The sequence below is a fragment of the Pinus tabuliformis genome, chromosome 2_1 (assembly GCF_031772625.1).
Source record: "Pinus tabuliformis cultivar Carrire ecotype Pingquan chromosome 2_1, CPIR1, whole genome shotgun sequence".
In the NCBI taxonomy this organism is placed as follows: Eukaryota; Viridiplantae; Streptophyta; class Pinopsida; order Pinales; family Pinaceae; genus Pinus; species Pinus tabuliformis.
The window spans coordinates 718,189,050-718,198,484 of record NC_142299.1 but is presented as its reverse complement, the minus strand read 5'-3'; positions in this window follow the sequence as shown (position 1 = coordinate 718,198,484).

Genomic DNA, 9,435 nt, shown 5'->3' with positions numbered 1-9,435 from the left:
GTCGAGGTGGGGTTACATGTAATGAAATTGATGCCCCATTTGGCGAATGGCCCAACAGCAACTATCGGCTGCAGAGGTGCGCGTGGTCTTCTGGTTTTGCTATCGAAAATTTGACAAGCATGGCAACTTGTGACTGCGATTATGCAATCTTTGAACATTGTTGGCCAGAAGTATCTTGCTCGTAAGATTTTTTGCGCTGTAGCATATCTTGATTGATGCCCCCCACACGCGCCTGAATGAAAATCATTCAGGACTTTTTCAGCCTCCTCATGGGTGAGGCACCTTCTCAGAACTGTATTGATACCACGACGGTAAAGCGTATTACTGACAATCATGTAGTCTTTTGCTTGGTATCAAATACGTTTTTGTTCGGAGTGGGAGGTGTTTGGCCTGTATTTTTGGGTTTGGAGATAAATTATTATATCCCCATACCACTCATTGCTTGAAGATATCAGAAACAAACTTTCATCCACGATTGTTTCTTCGGATGTTTCATCGTTGGATGACGATGGGAGATCGCACAATAATTCTGCGAAAACTAGAGCTTTCTTCGACTTGGATTTTACAAATTCCAGATCAAACTCTTGTAGGATTGCTATCCATTTTGAATATTTTCCCCCCAGCAACTGTCGCGACAATATAAAAGTCATGGGGTTGCAATCTGATAGAATGGTAGTTTTTTGAAAGAGGACATAGTGTCGAAATCTCTGTATCGCTTGAACAGCTGCGAGTGCTAGCTTTTCAATGTAAGAATATTTGCTTTCTGTATCATTTAAGTTTTTACTTAAATAATATATAGGATGTTCAATTCCATCGACTTCTTGAACTAAAACCATTGCGATGGTCGTATCTGCTGCAGCCAGATACAGGTTAAAATCTTTTTGATAATCAGGAGCGTACATTAATGATGCTTTCATTAGGGATTCTTTTAAAGCATCAAAGGAAGCTTGCACAACCTGATCCCAGACAAAGGGTACTTCCTTTTTCAAAAGACGTGTATAACCTTTAGCAAGTTCGGCATAATTTGGAATGAACCTCCTCAGAAAGTTTGCTTTCCCTTGGAGTTTCTAAATCTGAAGCAAATTCGAAGGTCGAGGCAAATTTATGATTGCCTGGACCTTACATGGGTCGAGACGAATCCTGTCCTTCGAGACTACAAAGCCAAGCAAACGACCAGAACTGACGCAAAATACACATTTGTGTGGATTGAGTCGTATCTTGTAGTGTCGGCAACGTAGAAATATCGCTCTCAAATGCTGCGGGTGATCAGTCCGCTTTCGCGAATGAGCCGGAAGGTCGTCGAGGTATGGTTGAACGATATTTTTGATGTCATGGAAGGCATAATTCATTGCCCTCTGAAACGTCACCCCTGCGTTCTTTAAACCAAAGGGTAATTTTCGATATGCGAATGTGCCCCACGGACAAATAAATGCAGTCTTTGATTGGTCCTGTGGGCGGATATTTATTTGATTATACCCGGAGAATCCATCCATGAATGAAAAGATTTCGCATCCGGCGCATTCATCAATTATCTAGTCAATGAAGGGCGTAGTGTAGTTTTCTTTTGGACAAGCTTGATTTACATCCCTATAATCGACGCACACTCGAATTGTTCCTTGTTTTTTCATAACAGGGACAATATTCGATACCCAGTTGGTTAGAGGAACCAGGTAGATGAAACCAGCATGGAGAAGGTTTTCAACTTCTGCCTTAATGGCAGCGGCTTTCTTGGGGTGCACCTGCCATAGCCGTTGTCGTACTGGTTTGACATCTGGATACATCTTAATTTCGTGTTCAACGATACTCGAGTCAATGCCTGGCATTTCACTATATGACCAAGCAAAGACATCTCTGAATTCGGGAAAAAGAGCATTATATATTTCAGTTCTGAAATAGAACAACATTTTCCAACATAAATATTCTCTACAACATCTGTTTTGGTCGAGATATTTATGGCGATAGTCTCTTCAATGTTGGACAAGTTTCGCTCGGAATCCACCATGTTTACAGTATTTGATAGGAAATCAAAGACTAAAGGATGATAAGGGTCATTTTGAGTATCTTCTCCATAATCCAGAAGAAGGGAACGATGGTGGGTATCATTCCATGGTGCCCCTTCAATTACCATTGATTGGACAATTCCTTCGTCGGTGACATGCACTCGCAACCAAGGATCTGAAAGGGTACCATATTCTCTAGACCTATCTATCCAAACGCTTGATGAGCATTGATTTGGGTTTGCCTCCCATGCTAGGAACATTGATTGCTACAATATTTCCATTGGGCTTGGGGGTAAAACCATTGAATGATCCATGTTGATATCGTTCTCTGAGATCTTTTTAGAAGATATCATATTGCAGGTTTCTACTGACGCTACTTCTGCCAGATTGATTGGAGGTGGAAGGGCGAAAGTTCCCATTAAGATAGGATCTTTTAGTAGGCCTACTCCGATATTTTGAAGCGAATGGGGGCTTCCATGGATCATGGGAATGCTTCCTGTAACCTGAGAACCATTGGGGAGGAAGTTTTGTTGATCGATGATTGTAATTCCTCCTTGAAAGGGAAATGCAATCTTCCTAAAATAGGTCGACACAACAGCTGCCATAGCATATATCCATGGCCTTCCTAGTAGGATGTTGTGATCAAGAGTTCCATCGATTACTTCAACATCTATTTCTACCTTTTTCCCTCCTAGTTCAAATTTCAAGTTACTTAGAATACCATATGGGGTATATGTCCTTCCGTCGAATGATTTCAATGTCGTTGAAGATCGCGACAAGGTTGGAGATCCTAATGTTTTCCAGCAACTCATCGACATAATGCATGTAGATGCCCCCTCATCAATAATTGTTCGATGAACAGTTTTGTTGAGGGCTTTCACTTGAACAAGGAAAGCTAGTTGAGCTGGTAATTGAGGATCGTATCCTTTATGATCGAAGGATACAAGATTGGAATCCTTTGGGTCTATCCCACCAATGGCTGATAATAAAGCTTGCCTTTGGGATGGGCAATTTTGTAGTACTTCAAGAGTCGACATAGCGGATGGCGATTGGGCCAAATCTTCCACTATATTATAATGTTGTGCCGCTCTAGCGCGGGGATTAAACGTCGACTTGTGTACTACTCCCTTTGGCGGTTTTATTGTCAATTCAGGAATGATGGGCGGCACAACTTCTGTCGAAGTCGTTGGCGAACTACTAGGTTGATCTTTATCCTTGTTGTTCGACAGCTGTGGATTCCCATAATCTTTGTTCCTTGTCGATATCAAAGCATCATTTTGTTGTTTTGAAACCGACAACATTAGCACTTGAGACGGGGAAGCATTTCCGCTTTCAACCAGATTTGTTCCTGGATTCGGAAATGGATCAGTTAACACTGCGGAGGTTTTTGAATTCTTGAAGAATTTCTTAAGCTCAACTCTGTGTGGACAATGTGCGGTCCAATGATCCTCATCGCATATAAAGCATGGATTTTTTGGTTTCCTATCTCCAGGAGGGTTTGAAGAAGATTTTTCAGGTGATGATTCCTCCTGTTTCTTCTTCTTCCCTTTTCCTTTCTTCTTGCTCCCTGGTTGTTTGGTTTCTTTGCCTTTATCTGTTGATACGGCATTTACTTCCGAAGCAAGAAGTTCATCTTTTGCATTTTGACTTGAAATCTTACGGGCCTTTTGGATGTATCCTTTGTCGATTTCGTGTCTGTTGTGCCAATCATGCCATTGCCGGCATGAGAGTCATTGTTCGATTTAGGAGGAGGAGGAATTGAGAATTCCGATCTAGGGGCATCAGGTATTTTATCGTAGAGCATGCCAGACTGAGTGTAAATCAAGTCCAGATATTGCGCACGAGCGATAACTTGCTCTTCTGTTATGACTCCCCCCTTTGCCACATCTTCCGTGATGGAAGGTAGTAATGACTTGATAAACCATTCAGCTAAGAGCTGATCGGGGACATACGTTTTTACCATTCTACGACGAAGTCACCACTCATGTATATGATCAGATATGTGAGTGGTCGTTGTCTGTTTGAAATTGGTAAGAAGTTCTATTCCCGTTTCGTACCTTATTGGTAACTGAAAATGGGTTAAAAAGGTTGTGGCTAAGGTACTGAAGTTGTCGAACGAAGCTCTAGGCAATTCGATGTACCATTTTGCCGCCGGACCCGTTAACATCCTCTGAAAGAGGCGAAGTCTTATTGAATCATCATTTAGGGTGTTTGATGAACACCATAGATGAAAGGTCATCACGTGATTCGATGGATCTTCACCCGGATTTCCATTAAATTTAGGAATATCTGATGGAAGTTTACGCGGAATCGCTGGCCACCAAGGGGCGTAAGCGATTGGATCATTTGTTAACCGATTTAAATCAGGTAACTCCAAAGGTTCCACAGAGGGTAACTGCAGATTCAGGTTAGGTGAAGCATACCCAGGATAAGATGGGATTGCCTGAGTAGTTGGTCTTTGCATACCGGCATAATGCATTTGATGCTGGTATGTTTGGTAAGGTTGGTGGGCATGACCATTGTAAAATGGTTGATTTTGACCGTTTTGAATGTACGGCTGTCCACTATTAGCAAAGATTTGTTGCTCAGGACCTTGGTATACTTGTTGGAATTGCGGTTGTTGGTATTGCACTAGCCATGGTTGTGAAGCCATGTGCTGTTGCTCGATACTAACAGTTTGACCAAGATGAGGGGTAATTGTACTGGTCTGAATCTGTGTCATTCCACCAGTCGGCGATTGTGGTTGAGTCGCAGGGTCAAGGGGCTGTTGCATTACAACCTGAGAAACCTGAGGTTGGCATACAACAGGCAGCGCTTAAACTTGCGACACCATCACAATAGCTGGCGTAGTTGGGATATTTGACGTAGGTAAGCATTGTTGCATCGAGTATACAACTCTTGGTTGTTGAGGTAGTATAGGTACCCAACCACTTGAGTTAATTCCAGTATAACCTAAATGTTGTTGTGAACTCCCGTATGGATGTCCTCCCGGAGGGGATAATGAAAGGGTATATTGCCCCCCATACGGTGGTAATCCAGAACTCAAGGGGATTGTTTGCCCTTGGGGGCCGGACTGCCCAAATTGACCTTCAAATGGATCAATTTGTTGAGACTCAACATAAGAGTTTCTAGATATTATTTCGGATGAACAAATAGGAACAGACCATACTGTCAAAATGGCCCCTGACTGGGCTCCTTCTAGCCGTTGAGAGCTAGTCGGGACAGATGGTATACCGGCGAACATTGTCGGAGTGATAGCAGGGAGTTCTGACGTCGTTGTGTCAGACGACACAGTCCTAGATGTTGACGGTTGTTTAGACATTTGTAGTCTATCTAAAAGATTACCTAGCGATTCTACAGGAACTTCCGCTAGTGGTAGACTAACTTCTGATGAAGAAGGATATAGAGTGATCCCGACTCCAAATTGCGATGGAGTACTTGTTGGAAGATCTTCTACAATCTCTTCTATGGCAATCAGACCAGGTGGAAGGGGAAGACCGTCAGGTCTGTAGAATATTTCTGGTGTCGAAGAAGGTATGGAATCGGCAGCGACAAATGTTTTAAGAGAAAGACTCTCCGAACCGGTTGAAAATGGAACTGGTTCGGTAACACAAGTGTTTACTCTCAGACTAGGATCAGTATTACTGTCCTTCTGTGGCTGTTGAACTTCTTCTGTAGAGGCAGGGGTTCCAAAAATGTTTGGAGTAACCGGAGTATCTGATGTTGTTGGAACACTTGTTCTAACTTTAACAGGAGATTTGGAACCGGTTAAACGAGTTCTCTTTGTCCGTACTGGCTTTGATTCCGGAGACAAAGACAGTTGACTCATAAGCCTCCGCGAACGACGGGGTTTCAATTGACTTTCTTCCACGATTGCGGATTACTCGATCAACTAAAATAAAGGGGAAGTATGTTTCCGAATTAAATGAATTTTAGACGCTTTGACACAACTTGTTTTTTCAATTTTTAAGAGTCGAGAAAAAACAAAAGATGACACTAGTCTCCTTCGATTTTTAATGAGCCTGAAGTGACAAGTGCTCAGATGGACCTTTTCTGTTAAGGAGTCTGAAAAGGAACGAAAGGGACTGCTCTGGAAATCTAGGTAGAGAGGTTACCAAACCAATCGCAAAATTGCAGAATACTTTTTACGGTACGGCAGTCAATTTTCCCAAATGCTGTGTTCAGTGCATTGCGATCGATAGGGCAGCAGACGCAGCTTCCTATGGATAAATGATTAAGCCTATTGGGGTCTCCCAAAATATACTCAACGGTACGTGGGAGCACAAGTCCGTACTGGCACTTATCATCTCAAAGTGGAGGAATCACCCAACCATCAGTGAGAACAACAGTTACCAGGCTTTACGACGCCGGAATACGTCTCTAGCCTAGACTTCTAAATGTTGTGCGTTAAGTTCCAAAGCGTTGTTAGATTCATTGAATTTATTTTAAGTTGATCTTGTTTATGAAGTTTGCCTTTCGGGTTCACCACGAGATGTAGATGTAATTCCTAAAATGCAATCTAAGATGATAAACAAACTTTTTATCTCCTTTATGCAATGAAAATCCTAGCTACTAGGGAAAAGAAAGACAGAATCTTTTCACAAAGAGCAAAGAGCACACTCTAAATGCACTTTCCTAAATCAAGCCAATCAGATTGTCTATATGCAAATGCACATGCATGTATTTGTTTTCGACTTTCTTAGTATATGAATGCTAAAAAGAAAGTTGATGCACAAATCTGAATTTCTCTTCAAGCGACAAATATCAACAAGTTTCTTTTCGAAATCAAAAAATGGAGACGATCACAACACTTTACGATTTTGAACTGAATAATTGTTCTCGACACTAGAAAATTACAAATTCAGACCAAAAGCAATAGTAACAGGATAATTGACCATCAACAGCAATTAAACTTTTTCCTACGATTGAAATCGACACTTGCGACAGTTTCAAATCAAAGGGCGACAGTACGATTACGCTACTTTTGCAAAGGAGAAATGTAAATGACTCAACAAACACACAAAAACATCTATAGTTCTTTTGTACAAAGGAGGTGGAATATCAGAAAAGAAAAGGGGTTTTAAACAAACATATACTGATCACGGGCAACAAAATTCAAGAATAGAACTGGAAAGAATGAACCACAGAAGTCACAACTGCACAGAGCTAGTCTGATCAGCGCACCTGTAACACATAGAATCTGAAATGCAGCGCAGGTTGTCCACTCGGGAAGTGCACTGAAATTCAGAATCTCTGAACAGCACTTGCGTTGGGCCAGAAACGAGACTCTGTTCGGGTTCTGGGTCACAGTTTGCAGTTCAGTTCTTGGGTTTTGGCCGAGCAAAAAGTAATCAGTAATGCAACAATCAGGGGTAGATCTAAGGAGGATCTAAGAGCTATCACAAGGGCAATCAGATAGTTTGTGAATCAGTTGTTAAAATCATAAACAGATCCAGTAGATGGATCGAAGTAGTAGTTGTCTACTTTGCATTTGTTATGGCAAATGCAGTTCGAATGCTACTTGTAAGTTTATGAAACAAACAACAAAGAATGATAAACAAACAAACTAATTAGTTCCCCAGTGGAGTCGCCATTTCGTTACAGGGAAAAGTGTCTATTTAGAACTGCTCTATCCCACTAAGGTGTGACAGCTGCCTTAGAAACAAACAGAGAAAAGCTACTTTTGTTTTTCCTTTATGAATTATAGATAGAGAGGAACAGAAAGACCAACCTCTGTCTTGCGCCAATCTCCTGATTTGATCCCTCTCTTCTTTGATAGTCCTCAGCTACCTGCTCCCTTGCACGCCTAGCTTCACAAAGTACCTGTAAGATCACAGAAGAATAGCACTATACAAAGACATGGATCTATAATCATAAACAATCTAGGATCAGATGTAAATTGACCATACAAATGTAACAAGCATCAATGACACAAAAGCATGGAGGAAAACTCAAATAGCTTTTATTGATAAACAAGAAAAGAGCCAAGAGGAGTTACAACCAGTTGTTCTGATCTAGCATCAACCTCCCAGCAAAGAAGCCCCTCTTCACCTCAAACAAAGCTTAGATCACCCAACAATCTGATGTTTGTCTCAAGAAACCAACAGCAATTCCTTACAATATGCAAAATTCCAGCCTCTGGATCTCTGGGATGAGGGATCCATATATAGATATCTGTAAGGGGAATGAGTCAGCTTGTGATTTGATTAGTGTCTTCTCTCTGATAGTTCTTGCTTCCACTTGGAGACTGATGGCCTCTTACTCATCCTTGGTCAAATTCAGTGAGGCAAGTGTCACGGGAGAAGATTCTGGAAGCTTCCATTGCCTCTCCACCTCGCGGAATGACACTGCCATTTGTCATTTCTCGCCCATCGCACCCCACAGAAGGGACTTTTGAAATGCAACGCACCCTCACAATGTATTTGGGTGAGATACAATGCACTTAGCCAGTGGAGCAGCTGCAATGATCCTGTTTTGACCAATTCTGAGCAGTTTCTCATGGAGAACTTCTGGGAGAAGCTATAATTTGTTGACCTTGTTCCTTTAGGGGTTAGAAAAACACTTTTAGGGACTTAGGAGCCCTTGGTTTATGGATATTTCATGCTTGGGGTTGTAGGGCCCAAAAATGTCTATAACGACCTCCATATTGGAATTCTGAATTATGTTAATGAAGATTGAATAATATTGATCAAAGCTTGTAATTTTTTCATATGAAATGGGAATACAAGGAAGAGAACTAATCTATTCTAACCAATCCATCAATTCAATTTCTGAAGTTTTATATTCAATTTTGAATCTTAAACAATTTAATTAAAATGTAACGGTAAAATCCATGAAAGATTCATTTTCAAACCTTCGTAAATATTATAATTTATCACATACCTTTTCATAATTATAACCGTCGAATTCATAAAGGAATATTGCAATAAATTGATCCTAACTGTGAATAGAGGCAACTGGAAGAGATTCACACCATTTTATGGTTTTTCCTGAGAATATAAGAGTAAAAATCCTAAATATAATACCTTCATCAATATCATGAAAAGTAGAATTTGAAAATTTTTGAATAAATTATAAAGCATGATCAAATGTAGAAACATTCCTCTTACCATTAAACTTTACCTTTGAAAAGTGTCTTACTATTTCTGGTGGAGTATTGGTATATGCACATTCAGAGATACACTCCAAATTGGAAGTTAAGAGGAGCCACTATGAATAAAATAAAACTTTTAAATAGAAAAACTCCAAAAGACAACAAGTCTTCAGGCCCTCCTTCTAGCGCCAAAAATCTTGTAGGCTTGAAATGTTTGCCTCAAGATTATAAGGGAGACCACCTGATCGAGAACTTAAAGCAACTCCTTTTTTGTTTGGAATGGTAGTTCCAACTGGTTAAACTAGACCCAGTTACCTTCACTCTATCTCTAGTCACTTAAAT